The sequence below is a fragment of the Acomys minous genome, assembly GCF_964271855.1.
Source record: "Acomys minous genome assembly, chromosome: 6".
Taxonomy (NCBI): domain Eukaryota; kingdom Metazoa; phylum Chordata; class Mammalia; order Rodentia; family Muridae; genus Acomys; species Acomys minous.
The window spans coordinates 107,718,307-107,745,663 of NC_140487.1; the positions used below are offsets into that span (position 1 = coordinate 107,718,307).

A 27,357-nucleotide genomic window follows, 5' to 3' on the forward strand; every position below is an offset into this window, starting at 1 on the left:
AGTTAGCTCTTTTAAATATTATTCCTTGAAATAAAAGGACAGTTCCAAAGTAACATCTTAATTTGTTTGTTCCACTAATCAGAGTTGAAGGCTACACTCATTTAAGTATGAAAGGGATGTTTTTCTGCCAGTCAACTACACTGATATTCCTATGACATTTAAAAGAATCTGCAGTGGAAAGAACCAAAGAAAGTTTGGGAGAATGAAACTCATAAAGCTACGTGTTACCTAATGTGGTACTGTGATATAAAATAAAATAAATACACATTCGCCCTCTGTTCCACCTCCTAAAACTCTTGAAATCACCAGTAGTGAGTGCCTTTTCTGTTCTACACAAATAACTGATGGTCAAGGCTCCTGGAAAAGCCTAGGATGGGGGCTGCTTTTTAGTCTCACCACTCAACCTCCTGGGAGAGAGAGGAAAAAAAGGCTGAAGACTGAGTTAATTGCCAATGACCAACAGTGCAATCCATCACAGCTATGCAATGAAGCCTATCAGGTGTTGGACTCACAAGGCAAGGCACTAGCTATGAAGACAAAGCTCTGACGGAGGCTCCAGCCTCAGGTCAGCCACTGAAATAGATACCCTCCTTGCCTGTGCCACACAGAGGAAAAATGAGCTGTTTCGTGACTGACAAACGGATCGTGAAAAAGCTTTAAGTGACTAAAGCTGGAAGTGATTGACTGAACAGAAAAAGATAACCAATAAGGGCTTGTGGTACAAAAACAGAAAAACCTTAAGATCTTTAAAAAGAAAAAAAGCTCCTGCACACAAAGACTAGAAGTACAGGGGAACTGGCAAACAAACCAATAAAAAGGACAGGAAATAGCAAAGATGTAAGAAAGGAGCTTAAATGCAGATAGGCTTGGTGGGATTGGTAGCTCAGTGGTAAAGTGATGATCTAGCTAGCGTGTTTGAGACCCTGAATTCAATCCCTGGCTGAGGGTGGCAGGTACTCCCAACAAAAGAGTGAAAAGACAAGCCAGTGAATGCAAGAGAAGTGTATCAGGTGTCTGAAAAAGATCTATTTTACAGAATATAAAACAATGTTTTAAATTCGAGCACACACCTGTGATCCCAGTGCTCAAAGAGGCAGAGGCAGGCATTTCTCTGTGAGTTCGAAGCCAGCCTGGTCTATAAAGTGAGTCCGGGGCGTCCAACGCTACACAGAGAAACCCTGTCCCAGAAAAAAAACCAACAAGAAAAACCTCTTGGTTAGGTATGGTAGCATACTAAGTACTGGCCTGTAATTACAGCATGTGGAAAGCTGAGACAGGAGCATCAGGGGAGGGGAGAAGGGAGACAGGACAGAGGGTGTGTATGTGAGAGGGCAGAGAAATATGGTTTCACCATCAGAAGCAAACAGGTGCTGCAGACCAAGAAAGGGACCTATCCCAAACACGACCGCATCCTGATGTGGGGTGGCTGTTACCTTCTAAGTCACATGACATAGACCTGTCCTAGGCACTGCATGTGCCTCTCTATTAAATCTCTAAAGTCTAAGCTTGTAAGAGAGGAACAGAATGTCCCAGGCTGGTCACAGCGGTGTGCTGCGTGAGTACCAAGAGAAGGCTCTCCTCTGGGACAGCAAATAAAAGAGAGAGCTGCGCTCCTTGAGGTCAGCAAGGAAACTCCCCGGAGGAAAGAGAATCTTCAGGAACAAAAGTCCTTACTACGATCTCCAATTACTCTGTCCCACATACAGAAACTCTCTCTAAACCAAGTCTGGATGATTCATCTTATTTTAGTATGATAGAAAATGTTGTGGGTTTTTCCCTATCAAAACATAACATTGCTAAAAACCCAGAGCTGGCTCCAACACCACATTGCCCTCAAACACCTTTAATCCCAGCCCTCTGGAGGCAGACGCAAGTGCACTTCTTTTGAGTTCAAGGCCAGCCTGGTCAATACCGTGAGTTCCGGGACAGCCAGAGATACATAGAGAGACCCTGTCTCAAAAAATCAGGACAACACCTGGACCTGATGGCACATGCCTATAATCCCAGCACTCGGGAGGCAGAGGCAGGTGGATCTCTGTGGGTTCGAAGCCAGCCTGGTCTACAAAGTGAGTCCAGGAACGACAGCCAAGGCTACACAGAGAAACCCTATCTCAGAAACCAAATACAATAATAATAATAATAATAATAATAATAATAACAACAACAACAACCAAAAACAACAACAAACGCACCCTCAAATGACTATTAGTAGAAAAGTATGGGAAAGAGTCATCGTAAGAAGATAAAGGAGAAGAAAAGAGGAGAAGGGAGATTTCAACAAAGCATTTGTGGAACTAGAGCAACGACTCAGTGGTCACAGCACTTGCCATGCAAGCGTGAGGACCTGAGTTCAGATCCCTGGAACCACGTAAAAGGCAGGCAAGGCAGGTGTGACAATCACCTGTAGTTTAAACACTCTGGTGGCAGGCACAAGGGATCCCTAGGCTGGCTAGCGAGACTGGGCGGAACTGGCTAGCTCTGGGTTCAAAGAGACTCTGCCTCAACAAGTAGAGTAGAGAGTGATTAAAGAAGACACCCAAAGCCAACGTTGGACCTCCACATACATGTGCACATACACCCACATGCATGAACATTCTGTACACACACCACACACACACACACACACACACACACACACACATGCAAGAACTTCTTTGTAGCCTGATATTGAAGGAAAATATTTGGCTGGGTGTGGTGACTGGCAAGCAGCTTTGATCCCAGCACTGGGAAGACAGAGGCAGGGAGAGCTCTGTGATAGTGAGGCCAGCTTGGTCTACAGAGAAAGTTCCAGGACAGCCAGGGCTACATAGCGAGGCCCTGTCTAAGCTTGGTCTACAGAGAAAGTTCCAGGACAGCCAGGGCTACATAGCGAGGCCCTGTCTAAAAATAAAAAAATAAAATAAAATAAAATCTGGATTTATAGCTAGCATAGGAACAAAACCCCAAAAAGGTTGTCTTAAGTGCTGTATTTTAAGCTCAAGTACAATGTTACTAGAACAGACTGCGAGTTCCTCCAGACAGAAAGAGAGCCCAGGATCGAGGTGGCTCTGACATCACTGGGGGCTCAGGGGCGGAGAGCTAAGTAAGGCATTGCGCTCAGCGAGGCCCTGAGTTTGCTACTTGGCGCTGTGAAGAAAAACAGTCGTCAGTTCTCTGTCCCAAATAAAAACAGGAACACAAGAGTTCTGTAAAACATGTAAAAGGGGCACAAATACATGTACACTCAGAACTTTGACTAAATGCACTTCTAGAATGTTTACGTTATAAAAAGTGAGGGACTGGGTCTTTCTAAAGAGATTCCGGACTCTTCAGATGTCAGGTGGCTTGTGCAAAAGCTGCCGTGAAAAAAAAAAATGCCCAAAGCAAACTCCTTCCTGTTTTTCAAGTGTGTGTGTTTACTCCCACATCTGCTTCAAAAGATAAAAGCAACAATGGGGACACCAACCACATAGCTGTGTCCTACCAACCCGGAAATGAAGCTGTAGAGCCAGACGGGCTGTTAAATAGGTCTTCAGAATTCTCACGCACAGGCTAACACTCAAACCAAAGCTTCCAAGGTTACAGTAGGTGTCTGAATCAAATCCAAAGACCAACACCAGACAAAACTGAATGGTTTGCATATAACTGTGTTACATATCTCCATACAGTAGTTATACGGACACACAGATAACCAATTTAAACATTGGTTCATTTTATACAAGAAATACAGGCACAGAAAAGTACTTTCAGAAGACAACATTATTAAGAACTTATCCGCTTTGACAGAAGAAGGTTTACCTCCAAATCTATGCCCGACTTGCTCGTCCTGAACATGTTGAGCAAGCAAAAGCCTCCCCGTGTGGATTTCCCTCTTGAAGCCAACTTTCAATTGTATAACTCTGAACAAGTTGCTTAATGTTTAACTTGTTACCTAAACTGTGAAGTGAGATTAATAAAGCTCAGATGACCTGTGGTGAGGCTTAACTATGAAAGTCACCGTGACTGCCAGGCATCTGGTGCTGGCCTGGGTTCTAGATAGCTCACAGCCGACTAAGGAGGCGTCTCACAGCAGGGTGCTTGCCTAGCCTGTGCCAGCACCTCAAAACAAAAAAACAAAACAAAACAAAAAGGTAAACACTTACACGCTTAACTTCCTGTATTGCACTCTCTTCGTCATCACAGCATTAGAGGAATAGAATATCCTTACATTACAGAATGAATAAAGCGTTACACACGTGACCTAACCTGCCCATGGCCACTACTTAAAAGAGTGACACAACTAGGTTTTAAAAACAAAACACTCCCCCTTCCCCAAGCTGATATTCTTTAACATCTACATTGTATCTAAGAGCCGGAACCAGAGTAAGTAGCCACTGAACAGGGATACTGTTTGCCTGGCACACTAAATAGGCTCCCAGTAAACACTGCTGGGGATTTGCTGAACGGAGGAGACAGTCACATTGTTAACACAGGTGGACTCGGCTCTTTCTCTTACGCTCTGTCTACGGGTCCAACTAGCTCTACTAACTCCAGTCATTAAACTCCTGTAGAATAGAGCCATGTCTTCTACATCCTTTTATGATCACATATATTCATAGGGCCCTGCCCAACATAGATAATTAATATGTACTAAATGAGCATTCCATTCCTCTTCTCAAAATCCTTCCAAGAACCCCAGTCTCTTGCCACATCTTGAGAACACGGAGGCCCACTTGTTAGGAACCCCAGTGGCGGGAAACCCTGTGCACTAGGACAGCAAAGGGGGATCATTATCTTTCCTTCCTTTCCTAATTTAAATCTTCCAGATTTGTTTTCAAGAGCTAACAACATGCCTAATCCCCAAGGATCCACACATGGATAAAGATGATGGGAAGATGTGATTGGGAACAGCATATTTACAATGTCAGAGTTTCTCTGTAAATACTAAAAATGGACACCACTACACAGAAGTCTGCCCATAGCCACTTTGACTAGGTGACCAAAATTAGCAACACTTAGTGTGGAACAGACTGGCACTGTAAACTTCCTAACGTGATTCAGAACAAAGAACATGGCATCATGCGGAGTCCTGCCAAAATGTTTAACCTGTGTCTAATCAAAGACACAGAGATAAGTTTCCAGTTTATAGGAAACAAAGCAAATAGGAGAACAAATTAAACAAAACCTCAAGGGAACAATCAGGCAAATCCAGAGTAGAACATTCTACAATCCGCTGGCACCAAAACTGACCAAAGTAGGGGGGTAAGTACTGTTCTAGATTAAAGGAATGAAGGAGATACGATCAAATATTTACACGTAAGACTGACGAGGGCTGCTGAGATGGCTCAGCGGATAAAGGCACTTGCACGCCAAGTCTGGCAACATAAGTTCAATCCCTGGAAACTACATAAAGGTGGAAAAAGGAGAGAACTGACTCCACAAAGTTGTCTTCTGACCTCTATACGTGCACATCATACATATGCACATAACTAATAAATTTAGAAATTTAAGTTTAACTGGGGAAATCTAAACTTGAGTTGGGCATTGACGAATATTATGGAATACTGTTACTGTCTTATGCATATAACCATGTTAACACATGCTTATGTAAGATAATAACTTTATTCTTCATGAATATATACCAAAATGTTTTGAGAGTATAAAGCACCATGACTTCTCCAACTTACTCTCTAAGAAGATAAACAGAAGAACAGATGAAGGAAATATGAATCTAGAAGCAGAAGTACAACACGGGGTTTAAATCTTAATTATCCTGACATTCGCATCACAGTATGCACCCTGTGCTGTAGGCCTAGCTAATTCACTAAACCGTACCTGCATTGCAGGGAGGAAGAGCAACTGTAACAATCCTTCGCTCTCCAGAAGCTGAAAGCCTTACTGTGAGTACAAGTATTATATGACATGGGGGGGGGGGGGGAGCAAACGCTGCTAAAGCTCAAAAGAACACCAATAAACCTTCGGAGAAGCAAATACCTTTAGAATCATTTTGTGTATCTCCTTTAGCTTTATCTACTTGGTAACAACTGACTTTGTTCTGCCTTACGAATTTACCAGAGGCTACGGAAACATAAAATGCATGTTTTGCCTAGAAGGAACACAAGGTATGATTTTAAAAATAAAATACTGCTTCCATTTCCACTGAAAAAGCTACTAATAGACTATGTAGATGTTCTCGCCTCCCAGAGCAATTGTGTTATTTTGAGTGTCGAGGATGCCAAGAAAGCTGGAAGATTTAAAAATAACCTAACAACGAGCTCATTCCAATACCAGATGGGAAGAAATTACTCTAAAGACACATGTGTGGGAGGGCATATATACAATATCATGACACCATGATAGAAAGGGTTTATGTGATTACATAATACTATTCGGATTGGCAAGACTCTGCCCGTAGTAGGCCAGCAACAATGTCAACTCTCAGAATCATTTTCTTAAAAAAGAGAGAGACAGAGAGAGAGACAGAGAGGGAGGGAGGGAGGGAGGGAGGGAGGGAGAGAGAGAGAGAGAGAGAGAGAGAGAATGGGCAAGAAATATCAAGTGGGTGGTAGAACGAAAGAAGGAAATGAAGGAGAAAGCCTTCACTGTAAGGCTACCTTCATGTGTCCCCCTTACATGCTTGAAATGGTTGCCAGGTAAATTCTGAGGGCTTAAATCCTTGGAGCCCTTGACAGTTCTGCCTGTGTGTCCATATGGCCAAAAACTAAGGGAGTGGGAGGGGGTGAGTATCAACAGCATGTACCTAGCGCATTAACAAGGTGAAATACCCTGCACCTGAATACATGCAGCATTTCAAACTGGCCAATTAAAAGACACACAGAAAACCCGTCTCAAAGGAAAACACACACACACACACACACACACACACACACACACACTTAGCATTAAAATAGCATTTCTTTATAAAACTATATACTCAAACACACCCTCGTGGTTTCCTCGGCATTCAGTTTCCATACGGCATCTCCGGTAAATAAGCAAATGCAGCGAGTCTGCGGAGATGACTCCCTGGGTAGAAACCTCACCACAAGCGTGAGGACCTGGGCTTGGGTCTCCGACACCCACACAAAGTGAGAAAGCGAGTGGCCATAGCAGAGAGAGTGATAACTGTAAAGCAGCTACTGGTTAGTTTCCAATCTATTTTGTCATAATTCTTATCCATTTCATCAGGCACTCTGTCCCCCCTTGCAACTCACTCTGTCAAGGTTCCTGTAACCATGCCTAAACTCTACGCCACATAGCTAAAAACAAAACAATTCTAATCTTTATAAACAGAGATCACACTGGGAACCAAGCATGACTGGAAGGAGCCTAGATTTACTGAAAGGAAGTGACTCAAAGAATCCATAGACATGGAAGGCAAAGGGTATGAATTCAATAAACAACCAAAGTTTAATCCGTATGGATTTATCTTGGAGATAATGAAGAGATAGCTGGGGGAAAAAAAACTGATTTTCATAAATGAAATAGTAGAATAAAAAAACAGAAAATTTAGGGGCTAGAGAGATAGCTCAACAATTAAAAGCACTGTCTGCTCTCACAGTGGACTCTGGCTTGGTTCCCAGCACCCACACAGTACATAAGGAGCCAATGCCTTCTTCTGTGGGCACCAGGCACACATGCGGTACACATACCTACATGCAGGCAAATTCTCATACACATAAAAACAAATGTAAAACATAACGAAGTGAACCCTTGCTAAAATTTCTATAATGATAGGACATTAAAAGTAACAATCTGATCATAAAGAGAGAGGGAATATTTGTACATCGTGCCCCCAGCTTCTCTACTCAGGCTGTATATTTACTTTCAACTACTTTGGGGGAGACACTGATGACAACTAATAAGTAAGAGATACTAAAGTCCTCTCAAGGCATTCTTAGCACTATACTAGTCAGAGAATTTTTTTTTTTTTTTTTTTTTAAAGATTTATTTACTTATTATGTATACAAATCTCGTTATAGATGGTTGTGAGCCAACATGTGGTTGCTGGGAATTGAACTCATGACCTTTGGAAGAGCTGTCAGTGCTCTTAACCTCTGAGCCATCTCTCCAGCCCCAGAGAATTTTTCTTATTCTCACATAAATACCTCTCTTTCTGAACACTTTAAGGTGTTTGAAATCTTATTTGGATAAAACTTCAAAAAGTAAGTGTAAACAAACTTTAATCATAATCTGATTCTCCCACTACACTTTCCTAAAACTGGTATTTAAAGAATCCACACGGGGGTGCTGGAGAGATGGCTCAGTGGTTAAGAGCACTGACTGCTCTTCCAGAGGTCCTGAGTTCAAGTCCCAGCAACCACATGGTGGCTCACAACCATCTATAATGTGATCTAATGCGCACTGTATACATAATAAATAAATATTAAAAAAACAAAAAAGCAACAGCAGCAATGGCCCCGAGGGAAGACTACCAAAAAAAAAAAAAAAAAAAAAAGACTCAACCAGCCAAGGACAATACGTGCAGTAAACATCAAGTCCCTACCCAGATCTAGCCAACGGACAGGACACTCTCCACAGTTGAGTGGAGAACAGGGACTGACTTTCACATGAACTCTGGTGCCCCATATTGGACCACATCCCCTAGATGGGGAGGCCTGGTGGCACTCAGAGGAAGGATAGCAGGCTACCAGGAAGAGACTTGATACCCTATGAGCATATACAGGGGGAAGTGGTCCCCCTCAGTCACAGTCATAGGGGAGGGGAATAGGGTGAAAGCAAGAGGGTGGGAGGAACGGGAGGATACAAGGGATGGGATAACAGTTGAGATGTACTATGAATAAGTTAATTTTAAAAAGAGTTTAAAAAAATCAACAAGATTGTTCATCACATTCTCCTTTCTTTCTTTTTTTTTTTTTTTCTTTGTTTGTTTGTTGAGACAGGGTTTCTCCGTGTAGCCCTGGCTATCCTGGACTCACTTTGTAGACCAGGCTGGCCTTGAACTCACAGGGATCCGCCTGCCTCTGCCTCCCTGAGTGTGTGCTACCGCAGCCGGCTCACGTTCTCCTTCCTAATGCCTCCAAACTCTGAGCAGTACTCATTGCTGTAGGTTTCCTTTTATTCCTCTCACTGTGCACTCATTAAATAGCAGCAGAGGAAATCAAAATACTAATCTAACTCAGTGGGCCCTGCAGAGTATCTACTACACTGCATTTTGCCACACACACCATGAACTTGCTCATAAAAGAACACATGGTAAAGCCACAATGCAGGCAATACATCTAGAAATACAACTGAAATAGAACTGATAGGAAAAACTATCACGTCTATTTTGCGCCTGGCTTTCCCTATAGCTAAAAGCTATCAAACACACCAAAGCATTACTTTTTTTACTAATTCTGGATTGTTTTATAACGTCTGTGATTGATCAACAACATGGGGGGAATCCTTGTTTTAAAAAAAAAAAATTCATCTTTGCAGATCTTATTCAGAGGAAAATGCCAAGTTGTCCATAATTAAAGAGTAACTGAAACTATTATTACTCAGCTCACAATCAAAATGAAGTGGCTGAGGTCATGCCCAAGCAATTGGAGGGAAAACACATCCTTTAGAAGTAGTGATGGATCCACATCTGAATATGCATTTGACTACTCAGGAACCCAGTAAGACTCTTGGGAAAATACACTGGCAGCACTACCAGTGAGTACCAGCCTGCTTCTAAGATACCAAGGAAACAGACTGCTGTCTAAACATATGCTACCCTTGATTTCAGAACCACACTCTGGCCCTGATGGCCACTAACATTTTAAAGTCATGAAATCAGGTCATGATCACCAATTTTATCTTATTTTATTTTTTGAAAGATTTATTTACTTTCATTTTTTATATTCATTGATGTTTTGCCTGTGGTGTGTGTGTCTGAAGGTGCCAGACCTCCTAGAATTGGAGCTAGAATTGGAGTTGTGAGCTGCCATGTGGGTGCTAGGAATTGAACCCTGGTGGTCCTCTGGAAGAGCAGCCAGTGCTCTTAACTGCTGAGCCGTCTCTCGAGCCCTGAGCACAAACTTCATATATTCAAAAAAATAATAATGAAAAAACCCTACCTGTTCCACCAAGACTTATAGGTAGCATATTTTAGATCACAATCGGATGATAAAATGATACCCCTCTTCTGACCTGCCAAGGCACCAGGTATCAAAGTACCTGTAGAAAATTCAAAAATCTCATGGCATTTTCAGACAGTTTCTTAAACAATTTAATTCGGAAGCTTTCTTAGGAACAGGGTGGGAGGAAAACAAATCGCATCTTAAGTACACTGTCTCTCAGGGCATGAATTTGTTTGAAATTACAATATCATGAACTCTGGGACTAGAGAGATAGGTCAATGGTTAAGAGCACTTGCTGCTCTTGAAGAGGACATGTGTTCAAGCCCCAGCACACACATGACAGCTAACACCCATCTGTAACTCCAGTGCCAGGGAATCTGACACCCCACATCTGACCTCCAAAGGCACCAGCAATACACAGGGTACCCAGACTGACATGCAGGCATAAAATAAAATAAAGCAGTTTTTAAAACCATAAACCCAAGCCGGGTGTGGTGGAGCACACTTGTAATCCCAGCACTCGAGAGGCAGAGGCAGGCGGATCGCTGTGAGTTCAAGGACAGCCTGGTCTACAAAGTGAGTCCAGGACAGCCAAGGCTATCACAGAAAAACCCTGTCTCAAAAAAACAAAAAACAAAACAAAACAAAACGTAAGCCCATAGGCCACTATGGGCAACAAATCAAGTTTGAAGCCAGCCTGAACTATGCAACCATACCCTGTTTCAAGACAGACAGACACCATACACACCAACCAACCATGAACTAAAAAATGAGATGGTGAAAAGCCAGATATGTAATTTCAAATTTGCTAAAGCTGAGCCAGGTGTGGTGGTATATAGGAAAGGAAGTGGCCAGCTATGGTGTCACACGCCTTTAACACTGGCACTCAAAAGGAAAAGTCAAGCGACCTCTCTAAATTTGAGGCCTACATAGTGAGTTCCAGGACAGCCAGTGTTACATAGAGACCCTGCCCTGACCCCCACCCCTCCAAAAAAAAGAAGAAAAGAAAGAGTATAAACTTCTTCAAAAAGGAACAAAATTAAGATGAGAAGAATTACATAAAGGATATGCATTTCCTGCCTCACTAAAAGGGTCAAACCAACTGAAAATTTTGCCAAGACTAAGAATAGGAAAAAAAAAACAGTAACGAGCAACTGCATGGAGTACAGTAGATCCCGAGAGTGTATAAACCCACTATAATAACACTCGAGACACAAACGTAACCATCTCTTGCAATTTTCCCTAAAAACAGAAGGAACAAAATAGCAGCTGTGAAATCACCCAGACTACTAAAATTAAAAAGAACCAACAACCCTCAGCATCTCTGCACACACACACACACACACACACACACACACACACACACACACGCATGCACGCAAACCGAAGTCTCCACAGACTAGTCATTTATGTTAGCCAAACCAGCCCGTCAGCGATTTGTTTCACGTGAGATCACTTTCTCTCTAGAGAAAGCCAATCCCCAGGGAAGACGACCCTGTTTAGGCAGACGCTCCCCCCACGAGGAGGATCCGCCTGGTGATGAGCTGAGAGGGTGAGCCTAGCTCCAGAATCTCCACAGGTACAGGCAGCCCAGCAAGCCAGGGAAAGACTTCCAAGCCGACAGATGCGCGAACTGAAAAAGGAGGTCACGGAGCTGAAGAGAATAGCTTTAACCCTTGGCTCGCTGGGACCCCTGAAGATTACGGAGCAAGGCACTGGACCCGGAGGGTTCTGAGATGTGACGTGCTTTTTTTCCTAACATGCGGGGTCTACGGCGGGAAGGCTTGGGAGTGCTGCGAAGCTCCTCGCCCCCTCGGATTCCGCCTGACTTCTCGGGTCTGCCCAGCATCCCCATCGCCGGGGACTCGCTGCGCTCCGCTCCGCAGCGGCACCCAGCACCTCCGCTGTCCGCCGCACCGCTCGCTGCCCACCTGGTCTCCTGCCAGAGCTCCCGCCCACCGCACGGTGACTGACAGCCCGGCACCGACTGAGGACCCCTCCACCGGAAGACACCCGGCGCCTAACTTTGAAACGCAGCCTCGTGCGGCCCCCCGCGCTCACCTCAATGATGCCCCGGCCGCCGCCCCCTCCCCCGCGCGCGCCCCGGGCTCCCCAGGCCGCGTCCCGCCTCCAGCCCCCGGCTCTCCCGCCTGAGCCCGCGCCCCGGCTCCCGGGGCCTGCAAAGGGGGACTGGAGACAAAGGCAGCGGCCGCGGCGCCTCCGGCCGCCCCGACCGTCCCCTCGGGGCCAGCGCCGCGCCCCCCGCCGCAGGCTCGAGCGCGCCCGCGCGCGCTGGGGGGGGGCCCGCCTCGCCTTACCCGCGGTTCCCGGCCGGGGCTCCCGCGCCAGCCGCAGCTTCAGCCGGACGAACAATGGCAGGAGGCGGCGCCGGCGTCCGAGGCTCCGGCCCTCTGCAGCTCGCGGGCTGGCGGGCAGCAGGCTGGCTGACTAAACCCGCTGGCGGAGGGAGGGAGCGAGGGAGAGAGCGAGCGAGCGAACGAGCAAGCAGCCCCGGCGCGCGCCCTCCCGCCTTTCCTTGGCGAGATGAGGCCGGCGCGGCCCGCGGCCCGCCCGCGCCCCTCCCCCCCGCCTCGCCACAACATTGTAGTAAATTCCTATTGGGCTATGCGGGAGGGAAGGAGGGGGCCGGGCCCGCGGCCCGCCAGTGCATTGGCTGAGGCCCCGTTCGGGCTCCCCGCGTCTTACCTCCCCCCTCCCCTAAAGAGAGGTAAGGAGAGGAGGGGGAGAGGAAGGGGGAGGGGGACGGAGGGGGAGATGGACAAGGGGGCTAGCTGCTTTGCGCACGCGCAAGTTGAACCCGGTCTGGAGCCTGGGACCCGGGATTCTGGGCTCTAGAAGCACGTGTGTGGAGAATGGGGCAACTAGTGCCTGGAACGAAGGTGAGATCTTTCTCCCCATGGAGGGCCTGGGAAGAAGCCGTGATCTGGGGGGGGGGGGGGGGGGTTTCTCAGGGAAAGCGTAATTCACGTAGATGCTGCTGGCCAGGTTACCCCCAAGGAACACAGCCACACACACACACACCCGCCCCCCATGTCTTTACTAACCTCAGGTAAGTCACTCGGCTTCTCAGTTTACCCATCTACTAGCTTGGCCATCTCTAGGCTCCCTTCCAACCCTGACATTCAATAAGACGTTACCTCTCCCGGCAGCTATGCAAGACCTGAAATGGACTCTTAACTGTTGAGACCATGCCAAGATTTCACCTGTCCCCTCCCTTCATTTAAGATCCTCCTACTTCTGCCTGCCAGCCACAAAATTCTTTTTAAAGTACAGCTTCCCCAATCCGGTCTCCAGATGAATCGAGGGTTGCTCTGAGAAGTGCACGCGAGTGTATTTCTCTCTAGAAGTTTCAGAGGCCGCTTGACCTCTCTTACTTCCTCCTGCCAGGCTGATGTCTGAACAGGCTGCCTCCCCACAGGGCAGAAAGAAAGCGGGTTCTGTTGTAAGCATCGCGCTTAGAAGATAAGACAGGCTCCGCTGTTTCATTTTAGAGATGAGGAAACCAAAGCAGAGACGCTTAGCCCTGCCGGGATCAGAAAGCGAGCTATGTGACATCAGAGCCAGCACGTGCCAGCTAGCCTGGCGACTGGTGTGGAATCAAAGCCCCGCTTCACAATCTCAGCTGAGACTGCCCGGGTTCAGCGCTCAGTCTCAGCCCTGCCTGATTGTTTGACCTTCCGTGTGCCTGGCTTCTGAACCCAGGAAAATAGAATAAAGGCTGAGTGGGAGTGGTGGCGCATGACTGGAAGCCTAGCACTTGGAAAGTGACAGCAGAAGTAAATGAAACCAAGACCAGCCTCCACTACGTAGTAAGTTCGAGGCCAGCCTGGGCTACAGGAGACCCTGCCTCCCCTACCCCCCCCACACACACACACAAAGAAGACAACATAGTTACTGTAACAATTAACAGAAACATGTACGGAGCTTAGAACAATGCCCAGGACATAGAAAGATCTCAGTTAAGTGTTAATTATATCACTACTACTTATCAAGACTAAAATAGGAACTAATGGCAGGCAGGGAAGCATTCAACTGTTGTCAGGTCTGAGCACATCATATACTACCATGTCATAAACCCCATGCGGCCCACCTGACTACGTAAAACTGCCCATTCACACAGCCTTCCTGTTTTAACCACAGCACTTTCCATAGCATTTACCCCTGCCTGCCTGCCTGCCTCCTATTTACTGATGTCTGGTTGGGTCTCTCAAATGGTTGAAGTCTGGATCCAGGACACTGCAAACTGGAGGGGACAGGGTCTCCGTCCTTCTTGCTTATCACACAGCGTAATGCTGACATATTAAATATTTATTGAGCCAGTGAGTGGACTGTACTATCAATAAAGGGACTCAAACAGTTCAAGTGATCTGAGCTAGGAAGCAGCCATTCTTTTGTTTTTGTTTTTGTTTTTGTTTTTGTTTTTCAAGACACAGTTTCTCTGTGTAGCCTTGACTGTCCTGGACTCATTTTGTAGACCAGGCTGGCCTCGAACTCACAGAGATCCACCTGCTCTGCCTCCCCAATGCTGGGATTAAAGGCGTGCGCCACCACTGCCCAGCCATTCTTAAATACCCTGGTTCCTGGCTTTGAGCCCTTAGGTTCAACAGTGCTACCTCTTCCGAGCCTCAACCACTCAGGCAGGGAAATCTGGTACTATGAAGGATAGATGCTGAAAATCCATCACCAGACAGATCATTTCCTCTGCTACCGTGTTATTCAGGAAATTCAGACTTGTGAAGTTAAGTGTTCTGTGTGTGCTAACCAATGGCACATCAAGGAAGTCCACAGTATTTGTGGTATTTGGTAACCACCACCCTGAGGAGCATTAGATCTTAGGCTAGCAGGAAACATTGGAAACAATATGGCAGGTATAAATCTCTCCTAGACTTAAAGTGTTGTGCAGCCCCCCACAGCAAAATCTGTTGGTCTAAGTTTTAAAATCTCAAAGTCACAGGTTCCAATGCTGGCCTTTCATTCTTAGCCTGGAGATGGAAGTGTGTGTAAAGCACTCTCTGGACACGAGAGGTTTTCTTGTCCGTGTACGCCATCACCTGTTATGTGTCTAATCTCTGGGTAGGGCTGAGCTCAACCGATAATGAGGACTGGGATATAAATAACAGCCACTAAGAGGACAAAGACTATCCTTACTCCTGGGCCCATCTGCTGAACCAGACATCCAGTCCCAGCTCGCCCTGCAGAAGCTCCTATTGGGTACCAAAGGGTAAAGGTCCCAAACACTGCCTCTGAGGCTAATTTCCTAGGCAGAAACACTTTGGCTCCGTGCTTACATCTGGGTAGTGCCTGTGCCATGCTCCAAGGCCCAGGAGAGGGTCCCTTAGGACCATCTCTATCCCATCTGCCAGCTGAGCCCCACTCCCTACCTCCCCACGACAGCCCTCCTGCTCCTTCCTAGGGAATAGAGACCCTGTTAGCTGTCTGTTAGCCCCTGGAGCGGTCAAGAGCTCAAAGACAAAAAAAAAAAAAAGCATGAAAAAGGTCTTAATCCTTCCCCGTTACAAACTGAGCCCCAGCAAACACAAACACCAGCTGCATAAAAGAGGGTGAAATGAGACAGTGAAATTAGCTAAAGACCACTGAGGAGAGTCAGGGAGCGAAGATGAGGAGGCCTCTGGTGACCTGGAAGAGATGAGACTGGAAGAAAGCTGGGGGCGGGGGGCGGCGTGCAGGGGTAGAGGGACAAGTGGAGTCTGACCCATGCTCAAATCTGGGACAGGGGCGGATTAGGGACACAACTGGCCGGCCTCGGTGATAGGCTCAGGGAGAAAGCCATCTATTGTGGCGGGCTTTAAAAAAGCTGGGCACGTCAGCAAGATGTTCTGAAGAATCGTTTCGGAATAAAAACCAGCCCTGGCACCAACTGCACAAAGAGGGCAAAACAAGCCTCTCGTAGTCTCCCTGCCATCAAACATATACCATTTATTACGTTATTTAAAACTAGGGACTCACATATGCTAGGCAACCATCCTGTACAGGGTCTAACTCTGTAGCCCAGGTTGGCCTGTAACTTGGAGCAGTACTCCTGCCTTAGCCTACTAAGTTGCTAGGAGCACAAGCCTGGCTATCTTAGGCCTTTTAAACACAAATGATAAACCAAACAAACTATATGGGGTTGGAAATTACTATTAATACAAAAGGAATGTCTTTCTAAGGGAATATTTTTACTAGGAATAGTTGAATTTTTAAAAATACAGTTAAAAATAAATATAGAGCCAGGCGTGATGACGCATGCCTTTAATCCCAGCACTTGGGATGCAGAGGCAGGTGGATCGCTGTGAGTTCGAGGCCAGCCTGATCTACAAAGCAAGTCCAGGACAGCCAAGATAACATAGAGAAACCCCTATCTCAAAAGACAAAAAACAAAACAAACAAACAAAAAACAAATATAGTTAAATAAAAATATAAATCACCATAAAGTCACCAATCAGAAATATAACTACCACAAGGTTCTGATGTAAAACTTTCCCTTTGAATACTTTTTCACACATGGGCACACACACGTATGTATACATGTACACATTTTCACTTACATAAATAATAATTGCTGTTTTTTATGTTAAAAATGATTGTCACCAATTTCATACGCCTCAGCCTAATAGTTTTTGTTTTGTGTGTATAGTGCCTATCAATGCATGTTTGGGCCTGTGAAGGCCAGAGGTTGACATCAGAGGTCTTCCGCTATCTTTCCACCTCTGTTTTGTTTGGTTGAGACAGAGTCTCTCACTGGACCTGGAACTCACTGTCTGTGTGTGGGTATGTACTGGCCACTGGGTAGACTGGCTAGCCACTGAGACGCTGGGATCTCCTTGTCTCTGCTCTCTGCCCACTTACTGAGCTAGCACTGAGATCAAGACATGCACCACCACGGCCCAAAGATCAAACCCAGGTGCATAGTCATACGGCAAGCACTTTACACACTGAGCATTCCTCAGCCCCTCAGCTAAAGCACTGTTGTTATTGTTGTTGATGATGTTATTGTTGGGACTCTGTCTCACTATGATGTCTGAGCTGGCCTAGAACTCACAGATCTGCTCTATCTAATGAGTTCTGGGCAGGGATGGTTGGTTTGGGTTTTGTTTGTTTGTTTTAAAACTTATTATTCAGAACAGACTTTTCACTTAACAATAGATTAAAACACATTTAAATCATTTTTGTAACAATGCTATAGTTCTGTTCTGTAATTTACTCAACTCTCTTGTGGTAAAGTTAGGTTGTTACCCATCTCTTCTCCCATAAATGATAGTCAGCAACTATCCCTTTATGTATGTAAATTGTGCCTGTGATTATTTTTTTTAAGGGTACATTAACCATAGCAGGTTGTTTCTTTTAATTAAAGTATGCAAGGCTGCCTGTTCCCATCGTTTCTGAAACAAAGGCAAAAGAAGCTAGCAGATGCAGTACTTTTGTATAGTACCATATCTTTCATGTTTTTAACTTCTTTGCCTAAATGTACTTTTCTTATTAAAAATTCTCTTAAGCAGCCTGGTCTACAGAGAGAGTTCCAGGAAAGCCAGGGCTACACAGAGAAACCCTATCTAGAGGCTGTAGAGTTGGCTCAGCGGTTAAGAGCACTTATTGATCTAGCGTTTGGTTCCAGGATCCATGTCAAGAGGCTCACAACCCTCTGTACCTCCAGTTCCAGGGGACCCAATGCCCTCTTCTGGCCTCTGCAGGAACCTTCACTCATGTGCACATACTCACACACAGACACAAAGACACATAATTGCAGAGGACTTGGGTACAGTTCCCAGCACCCAAAAGACAGCTCACAAACTCTAGTTCCAGGGGACCTGATGCCCTCTTTTATCCACCTCAGACATCAGACATGCATACATACTTGCAAACAACACACTTATGCATATATAATTTTTAATCTAAAAATTAAATTTAAAAAAAAATCCTCTTTAAAAGAATTCTATAGCCAGGAGTGGTGGCATATGCCTGTAATCCCAGCATGGAGGAGGCAGAGGCAGGTGGATCTCTGTGAGTTTGAGGCCAGCCTAGTCTACAGGATAAGTCCAGGATAGGCAAGGCTACACAGAGAAACCCTGACTTGAAAAACCAGAGAGAGACCCTATCTTGAAAAATTAAAAGAAAACTAGGGTTTTCTCTGTATAGCCCTGGATGTCCTAGAACTCACTGTGTAAACTAGGCTAGCCTTAAGAACTCAGATCTGAGGCCGGGCGTGGTGGCGCACACCTTTGCTCCCAGCACTCAGGAGGCAGAGGCAGGTGGATCGTTGTGAGTTCAAGGCCAACTTGGTCTACAAAGGGAATCCAGGACAGCCAAGGCTACACAGAGAAACCCTGTCTCTTGGGAAAAAAAAGAAAAAAGAACTCAGATCTGCCTGCCACTGCCTCCCATGCCTGGCTGAGCAAATTTATTTTAAGACAATTCTTTTGTATTTAAATAACTTTACAATTTATTAAAAAGGAAATATGATTACTAATGGAAAGGTGTGTCTACTTATTTTTACATAAAGAATTCAATTTTGGCTGAATATTTGATACTACAGGATATACAGATCATCTTGAATGCTTTTCACCGTTGATACACAGTTTGGTTTTATAATCACTAATTCTGAGAAGACTGTTTCACATAGATATGTGGTACAAAATGACAGAAGTATGTTTAGGGCCATTTCAGAAATTCTGTCCTAATCTCAAGCCAGATTTTTATTTTTAATGAAACTCAAGTCAGAAAGACAAACAGCAGTGTGTATGTGTGCAACAGAGACAGACAGACAGACAGAGACGGGAGGGGGGAGGGAGAGGGAGGCGGGGGGGGGGGGGGGGGGGGGATTCATGTGCTTGTGAAGGCCCAAAATTGACATTCAGTGTCTTCTTTGATTGCTCCAACCATATATATATATATGCATATGTATGTGGTGGGTGTGGGGGGGTGTGCGCGCGCGTGTGCATGTGTGTGTGTTGACTTGAATCCAGAGTCACCAATCCAGCTAGTGTTGCTAGCCAGCTTGCTCCAAGAACCCCCTGTTTCTGCTTCCCAAGGGCTGGGCTTCTGTGTGCCTGCCTGGCTTTTATGTGGGGCTCTGTGGATCATTCCTCACCCTTGCAAGCACTTTATCCACTGGGCTATCCCCTCAGCACCTTAAACAGCAATTAAAAAAAAAAAAAAAAAAAAAACACCAAATCTTATAACACAATACAATCCTAACAAATGCTGATCTGGAGGAGCTGGGGGAGGGGGGAAGAGCCACACTGGCCTTACTCTGATGGGGATCTTCTTGCCTCTGCCTCCTGAGTGCTGGAATTACAAGCAAGTGCTACCACACCCTCAGCTGTGGATGTAGATTTGATCTTTCCATGGTGAGGGATGCTGTGGGAACATACTAAAAGCCTTTGTTTTCTGTAACTAAGCCAGAATGTTTCTGTAAGAACAGAGAACTTGATACAAAGAGTTCAAAATACTGCAGTTTACTGCACATTGAAGACTCAAGTCTGAGGCCAGGTGTCTCGGGCAGCATTCGCTGACATCACATGGGCAAAGTGACCCTGTCAATTGTTCAGCGCCAAGGCTAAAAAGAAATCCCACAATGCAACAAGGCAAGCAATGCCAAAAACACTCCAATCCCTGATGCATCTGATCTTGAAACTGAGTTTTGGTTGTTAAGGGTTCAGAAGTCTACCTTTGACCAATTTTTCATGACACCCATTTAATTAAACAACCATATATGGGGTGTCCATCCACAGTTCAAGGAGCTCTGTTAAAGAGTAAGGAAGCAACGAGATGGCTCAGCGGGTGAGGGTGCTTGCCACCAGGTCTAATGGCCTGAGTTTGATCTCCAAGGACCATATGGTGGAGGTAAACAACTTCTACAAGCTGTCTCTGCCCTCCGCACTGCACCACAGCACACATACTTAAGTAAATATCGTTTTGGAAGGCTGTGCTCTACGTTCACCTAATGTTAACCTGGTTAGACCTCTAGAGAACAGCAAGCCCAAACTAGAACCATTTTAGCAGCTTAAGAAATGGATTCAAGGCTGGGCGGTGTTGGCTCACGCCTTTAATCCTAGCACTTGGGAGGCCGAGGCTGGTGGATTGCTGTGAGTTCAAGGCCAGCCTGGACTACAAAGTGAGTCTAGGCCAGCTAAGGCTACACAGAGAAACCCAGTCTTGAAAAACCAAAAAAAAAAAAAAAAAAAAAGAAAGAAAGAAAGAAATGGATTCAAGGACTGCAAGACACTTGCCCAAGGTCACACATCACAAGAAAAACGGAGTCTAGGCTTGAACCCACATTTTCCAACCCTTACTACAGGACTCTGCTCACAGCTTTTTTTTTTTTTTTTTTAAAGTCCAGCTATATTTACTCTACAAAGCTGGAGGCCAAATTAAATTCAATAGCCTGTCAGGCCTGGTGACATCTATTATGTAGCCCTGCCACAGGGGAGGGTGACATCTATATGTAATCCTGCCACAGGGGAGGGTGACATCTATATGTAATCCTGCCACAGGGGAGGGTGACATCTATATGTAATCCTGCCACAGGAGTGGGTGACATCTATATGTAGCCCTGCCACAGGGGAGGGTGACATCTATATGTAATCCTGCCACAGGGGAGGGTGACATCTATATGTAATCCTGCCACAGGGGAGGGTGACATCTATATGTAATCCTGCCACAGGGGAGGGTGACATCTATATGTAATCCTGCCACAGGAGTGGGTGACATCTATATGTAATCCTGCCACAGGGGAGGGTGACATCTATATGTAATCCTGCCATAGGGGAGGGTGACATCTATATGTAGCGCTTCCTGGGGGGGGTTACATCTATATGTAATCCTGCTGGTGGGGGGAGGGGGATTACATCTATATGTAGCCCTGCGGGGGGGGGGGGCAGGGGGGTTACATCTATATGTAGCCCTGTGGGGGGGGCGGGGGCGGTTACATCTATATGTAGCCCTGCTGGGGGGGGGGAGGGCAGGGGGGGTTACATCTATATGTAGCCCTGCTGGGGGGGGGGGCAGGGGGGTTACATCTATATGTAGCCCTGCGGGGGGTGGGGCAGGGGGGGGTTACATCTATATGTAGCCCTGCCACAGGAGAAGCCAAGATAGGGAGATAATGAGTTTGGGGTCCACTAAGCTATGGAGTGAGAGCTGCTTCAAAACATTTATAAGTAAAAATTCTGCAGCCCCTCAGTCAGTCACAGGGGAGGGGAGGGAGGGGAAAATGGGAGGGAGGAAGGGAGGGAGGAATGGGAGGATACAAGGGATGGGATAACAGTTGAGACGTAACATGAATACATTAATAAAATATTTAATAAATAAATAAATGAATAAATTCTTCTCAAAAAAATTTTCCACAGCCAAAATACCTAGGGATACCTGGGCTTAAAGAGACCTTTAAAAACAATTCGCTTTTAAGTAAGAATCCGTGGCGTAGGTCTATAATAATCACAGCTACTCAGGGGCTAAAGTATGAAGATCAAAACGTCAAGAACCAGTTGGGGCTGGTGGCCCACACCTGTAACCCCAGCACTGGGCTGCAAAGTGAACTCAGCTTAGGCAACTTAATAAGAACCTATCTCAAGATATAAACACGGCAGCAGGGCAATAACTCCGTGATAAAGTGCTCATGCAGCGTGCACAAGACCCTCAGTTTAATTCCCAGTACTGAAAATAATACTACTAATATTTTATTATTGAAAAAAAAAATAGTAGCGGTGAGATGTAGTTTAGTGGCAGGATGTTTGCCTAGTATGTATAAGGACTTGGTACCCAACACCACAAATACACATGCACACACACACACACACACACACACACACACACACACATACACCTACAAACACACACTAATAGTAAACAAGCATAGCAGCATATGACTACAGAGGATTGTAAGTTTGAGGGCACAAAGTGAGTTCAAAGCCAGCCTGTGTCATATAGACCTTGCCTCAACTCTTCTGTGCCCCCCCCCCAAAATCTGAAAATAAGAACAACTAAATTTATGAAGGATTTAGAATATACTAGATACATGCTGAAAGTTGTGTGTGCACTGTTGCGTTTGGCCTAACAGCGACCCTTTATAGTGTAACTAGTGTCAATGACATGTGAAGAAACTACCGCTTAGAATGTTAGGTGACTTGCCTGCTGCCACACAATTCAGATCTGTCTGGTGCCATCACCCTCATATTGCTCTCCAGAAAGCAATTAAAATGGCATGTATAGGAAATACCAACATGTGCCTAAGACCCTTAGAGAAAGGCTGTTAACGCTCCTCTGATTGTAGCCCTGAGACATCTAAAAGAAGAGCCAAGATCTGACCTCCCTTGACCCTCTCCAATCCTCTTCTCCCAAAGCCAGAATGAGCCCAGTGACCCTGATCCAGCAAAGCCTCCAGCTCACTCAGGCTTAACCCACTATATCTCCCCGATGAACAAAGAAGTCCCTTGACAGAGGTTTGCCAGGGACAGGGAGGGGTCGCAGGATACCAGCTCACAGGGACCTTTCTAAAACTGGTAACGTAGGCCCGGCCCAGCCCTCAACTGAGAGAAGAGCAAGAGAGAGAAGATAGAGTAAGCAGATGGGATTAATTGGGTATCCAGAAATGGCTGTTTGACTTGCCCTAAGAGCTTCTAGCCAGACATATTGGCACACACCTGTAATCCCAGTGCTCAGGGAGGCAGAGGCAGGCAGATCTCTGTGAGTTCAAAGCCAGTCTGGTAGACAAAGCGAGTCCAGGGGAGCCAAGGCTACACATAGTAACCCTGTCTTGAAAACACACACACACACACACACACACACACACACACACACACACACACACACACACACACACACACCCCTTCAGTGGTGAGGGCCAGGACAGTCCTTGAGCCACCCAGAGAACATTCAGCTAACTTCAGTTTCCAAGCTGCTGCATGATGTGCCTGGGGTGTGTCAACAAGGGAGACAGAAACAGTAAGAAAGCCTACAAATGAGCTGCAACCTTCTTCAGTCTGTTGAAATTTGACCGTGTGGCTCCAGGGAAGTCACTTCTGCAGCCGTATTGGCAATCACCAGACAGTGGTGACAGGACTCAAGTGACACCTTCCGGTCCTCACTACAGATTCCATTCGCTGCTTTTTCCCAAGTCCATCCACATTGGTTCTCCAGAGCTGGAAAACAAGCTAAACTCCATATCCACAAAGCCTAGAAATACCCGAGCTAGAAGAGGCTTTAGACGTGAGGCTGGTGAGATAAAGATGCAGGTGAGGATGCTTGCAGCCAAACCTGACATCCTGAGTTGGAAACCCAGAACCTACGTAGGGGACGTTGAGAACTGACCCCCACCCCCACCCCACACACACACAGAATGCCCTCTGACCTCCACAGAAGCAAGCACAAGTAGATATAGATCAATGAAGCAGTAAGCATGGGGCTGGAGGTGTCACTCCGTGCTCAGCACTAAGCCCCAGAGGGGGGGGTTCCCCACAGGGCAGTGAGCTGTCTAATATTCATTCTCATATGGGAAAGGATTCTGTCATAAGGGCCACACAGCCCTTCATGACCTTCAGCCCTACAGACCATCTGCAAACACCATCCTCTGAGAATTTTGTGGCCACTGTGACACTCCGCAGATCTCTGGCTGCCTTCACCAGTCTGGTGGAGGTGACTTTGTCCACCAGGCTGTCTCATCTGGTGGCCAGAGGATCAAATGAGGTGTGCGAGAGTTCTGCAGGTTACAAAGCACCTCGTTGTACCAAACCAGATAGGGGTTTTGGTTTGGGGGAGTTTTTTTGGTTGGTTGGTTGGTTGGTTGGTTTGTTTTGTTTTGGCAGGGGAGGTCTTGCAGGCCTCAAACTCTGATCTGCCTACATCTCCTTCCCAAGCACCAGGATTATGGGTATATACTATCACTTTGCCCCGAGTGAGACTTTTAATTTTTAAGTGGGGGCGAGTGGTTGCTGGAAAAAAATGGCTTAGCAGTTAAAAGTATTTGTTGCTCTTACTGAGGACCTAGGCTCAGTTTCCAGCAGCTACATAGTAGCTCACAACCATCTGTTACTCTAGGTCCAGGGAACCCAACACTCTCTTCTGGACTTGGTTGACACCAGACACACACACACGCACACATAGTGTATAAACATGTACGCAGGCAAAATACTCATATACATTAAAAAGCAATTATTATTAAGGCCTACTTATGTGTGTGTGTGTGTGTGTGTCTGTGTGTGTGTGGATGTATGGATGTGTGCCTGCATGAGTTTATGTATATCACATGCGCATGGAAGTCTGCAGGGGCCAGAAGAGGGTGACAAGCTCCCTTAGAACTTGAGTTACAGGCCGGGGAGCCCCCTCATATGGGTGCTGGAAACTGAGTCCTGGCTCTCCACAAGAACAGTAAGTAAGCAATCTCAACTTCGGAACCATCTCTCCAACCCCAGGACTTTTCTTTTGTGCGTGGGGGTGGGGTGGGGGTATGGGATGTCAGTTTTTTTGAGACAAGGTTTCTAGATAAGGCCCTTGTCTCGTCTGGAACTCGCGACGTAGATCAGTTTGGCCTCAAACTCAAAGAGATCCACTTGCCTCTGGGACCTGAGTGCTCTGATCAACCCGCCTTGACTTTTAACTTAAATCTGGTTTTAGCCACATAAAAAGAACCCTCCAGTCAAGGCAAAAGCCTCCCTGATGTGAGCATCCCCATTGAACTCATCTTTCGTGCAAGTCTGGGGACACCAGCAGGTAAGGTGTCCACAGCAGGACACAAGACGAGTAAGTACAGTAACAGCCACCAGCATCATTTCAAATGTGGGTGACGGCAGGAAGAGGTTAAAAAAAAAGATTGTGGGGGGCTGGAGAGATGGCTCAGAGGTTAAGGGCACTGACTGCTCTTCCAGAGGTCCTGAGTTCAATTCCAAGCAACCACATGGTGGCTCACAACCATCTGTAATGTGATCTGATGCCCTCTTCAGGCTTGCAGGTGTATGTGCAGGCAGAGAGCACTGTGTACATAATAGTAAATAAATAAATCTAAAAAAAAAAAAAAAAAAGATTGTGGGGTGCTGAGGCAAGGAGAGCTGGGTTCCAACCAAAGCTCCACTACCAACATGCTGTGTCACCTCCCCACCCTCCTTATCTATAAGGTAGAGATGACATGTGTCAGCCTCAGTGCCCAAGTGTTATGTGCAATGTCACTTCACTACAGGAGCCTCCCAAGGAAGGCAGGACTGCCTCCCACTTCCAGATGGAGAAGCAGAAAAGCCACATCAGCGTGGCCTCCCTGCTGCTGGTCATTCCCACGATGGGCTCTGTAACACTCCCAGCTGTGTCCACATGCTGCTGTGTTCGCGTCTCTCAAAACATCACACCCACCCTACGGAGAGGTCACGGGGTAACCACATTTTCTAACTTTAGGGACCGAAATCAGAGGGATAGTTTACCTAACTGCGTACAGCAGGAAGGAACGTAATTGCGTGTCCGACTTCTCCAGTCCCTTGCGCTTTATACTACCCTGCCTCTTTCCCAATGAAAGCCAAGCAGGCATCCTTAGCCTGCCTGACAGATGAGAGCACAACGGCCCAGTAGGAAGCACTGTTGTGTTTAAGGTTGCCAGCAAGTCAACAGCTAAGAAGAGACGTAACCTAGGCCTCTAATCGTTGTGTTTCCTTAGATTTACCTGTGTGTGTGTGCATGCCTTTGGAGGTCAGAAGAAGGATGCTAGCTTTCCTAAAACTGTAGTCACAGGAGAGGTAAGCTGCTGGAAATGGGTGCTAGCAACTGAACGCTGGCCCTCTGTGAGACTAGCATGCACTGTCAACCATAAGCCATCGCTAGCATATGCCAGTCTTTTTTACAACGCTGGGGACCCCACATTCCTGTTTTTAAACCCAGTTTTATTTTCTCCACTCATACTTGCTGAACCCTGAGTGTCTGAACAAGTCTGTTCTGGAAGCACCATACCTGGGAGCGTGAGAGACCCCACTACAAATATCAGGCTAGGCCTAGAAACCAGAGTACTGGGGAGAAATGTTGCAGCGTACTAGGGACCCACGAGTCTCTAGCTTTGGGAACCCCCATCTTCATCTCCCTAAGTTGTTGGCTCAGAAATGGGAGCTGGGTGCCCACTCACTACTGCAGCTGTCTGCTATAATTTCTGCTGAAAAAAAACAAAAAACTCCCGTCGCGTGGGCCTACGTGCTAATTACCAGTAATGACATAATAACCATTGTGGGCCCAACAGCCAAACAGCCCCAACTAGAAATTCTGCATAGCTCAGACTTAGGAACAAAAGACTTGGGCACTCCAGCTGAAACTGGTGTCCTGGCAGAAAATATCAGGAGCAAAGGGCCTCAGAGTCGACGCAGCCAAAGTATTATGAGCCAAATGGACAGGACAATGAACATGCACTTTCTCAGACCCCGAGCACTCGTGGCCATTTACTGAGAGTCTACTACACACCCAGCACACTTGAAAACCTACTCAGAAAGAAGGTTTCCTTTACTCATCAATACACTCAGGCACGTAGTAAGCACCTACTGTGTGCCATACATGCATACATGCATAGGTACAAAGGATAAAACACTGAGTAGGCAAAAGCCACCGAACTTACATTCCAGTGAGGGGGAATAGACAATAAGTAAACCAATCCGTAAAACATAGTAGACTAGAGCAATAAGTGATGTAGAGAAAAACAGGCAAGGAAGGAGGTGAAGTGGCACCAGGGTTCAGAGAAAGAGGCAGGTGGATTGCTTGTTACGAGTTCGAGGCCAGCCTGGTCTACAGAGTGAGTTCCAGGACAGCCAGGGCTAAAACAGAGAAACCCTGTCTCGAAAAACTATAAAAAAAAAAAAAAAAAGTTTTATGGTGAGACAATAAGACAAAAAGGTATTTATAGAATGTGCAAATGCCCCAGGGTAGAAGTCTGAGAGCCTGAGCTTATGCCCAGTCATTAGCAGAGCTGGGGGAAGAGGGCAGACACAGGCTAATCCGCCACCAGGAGCTTGGCTCCCTGACAAGTGTGGAGGCAGCACCTAGAGTGGGCGGGGCTGGCTCCAGCCACCTGCTTGCTCCTTGTTCCTTCTCTCTCTGCTCTGTCCCTGAAAATCCTAACTATGACTTGGGTAAATGAGTGGACACATGCCACCAAGGGGTTGCTCCCTGGACTCAATGAGCTGTTTGCTGACTGGTCTTTTCTTCCCCTGGCATCTTGTGGCCATAGAATAGCCACAGCAATCACCCCAGTGTGTCAGCTCTGGATCAACTTGACACAGATTAAACAATGTGGTACCCAGCTTCATCCATGTGAAGAAACTAATCTGCATCCACATGATGATCAGGCTCACTGAGG

At 46.2% G+C, this 27,357-nt stretch overlaps 1 protein-coding gene across 22 annotated transcripts in view; it reads right to left on the reverse strand.

The window, feature by feature from the left end:
- EPB41 (erythrocyte membrane protein band 4.1) overlaps nt 1-27,357 on the reverse strand; it is a 154,869-nt gene that overhangs the window by 115,977 nt on the left and 11,535 nt on the right. For 4 of the 22 annotated variants that reach the window (XM_084787453.1, XM_084787451.1, XM_084787458.1 and 1 more), the window contains exon 1: nt 12,344-12,538. The exons of 1 other annotated variant lie outside the window; for it this stretch is intronic. The gene's annotated coding sequence lies outside the window, so the exon portion shown is untranslated. Of the gene's footprint in view, nt 1-12,343; nt 12,541-27,357 lie in introns of those variants that run through there. 17 more of the 22 variants (XM_084787459.1, XM_084787463.1, XM_084787460.1 and 14 more) reach the window with 10 other exon arrangements.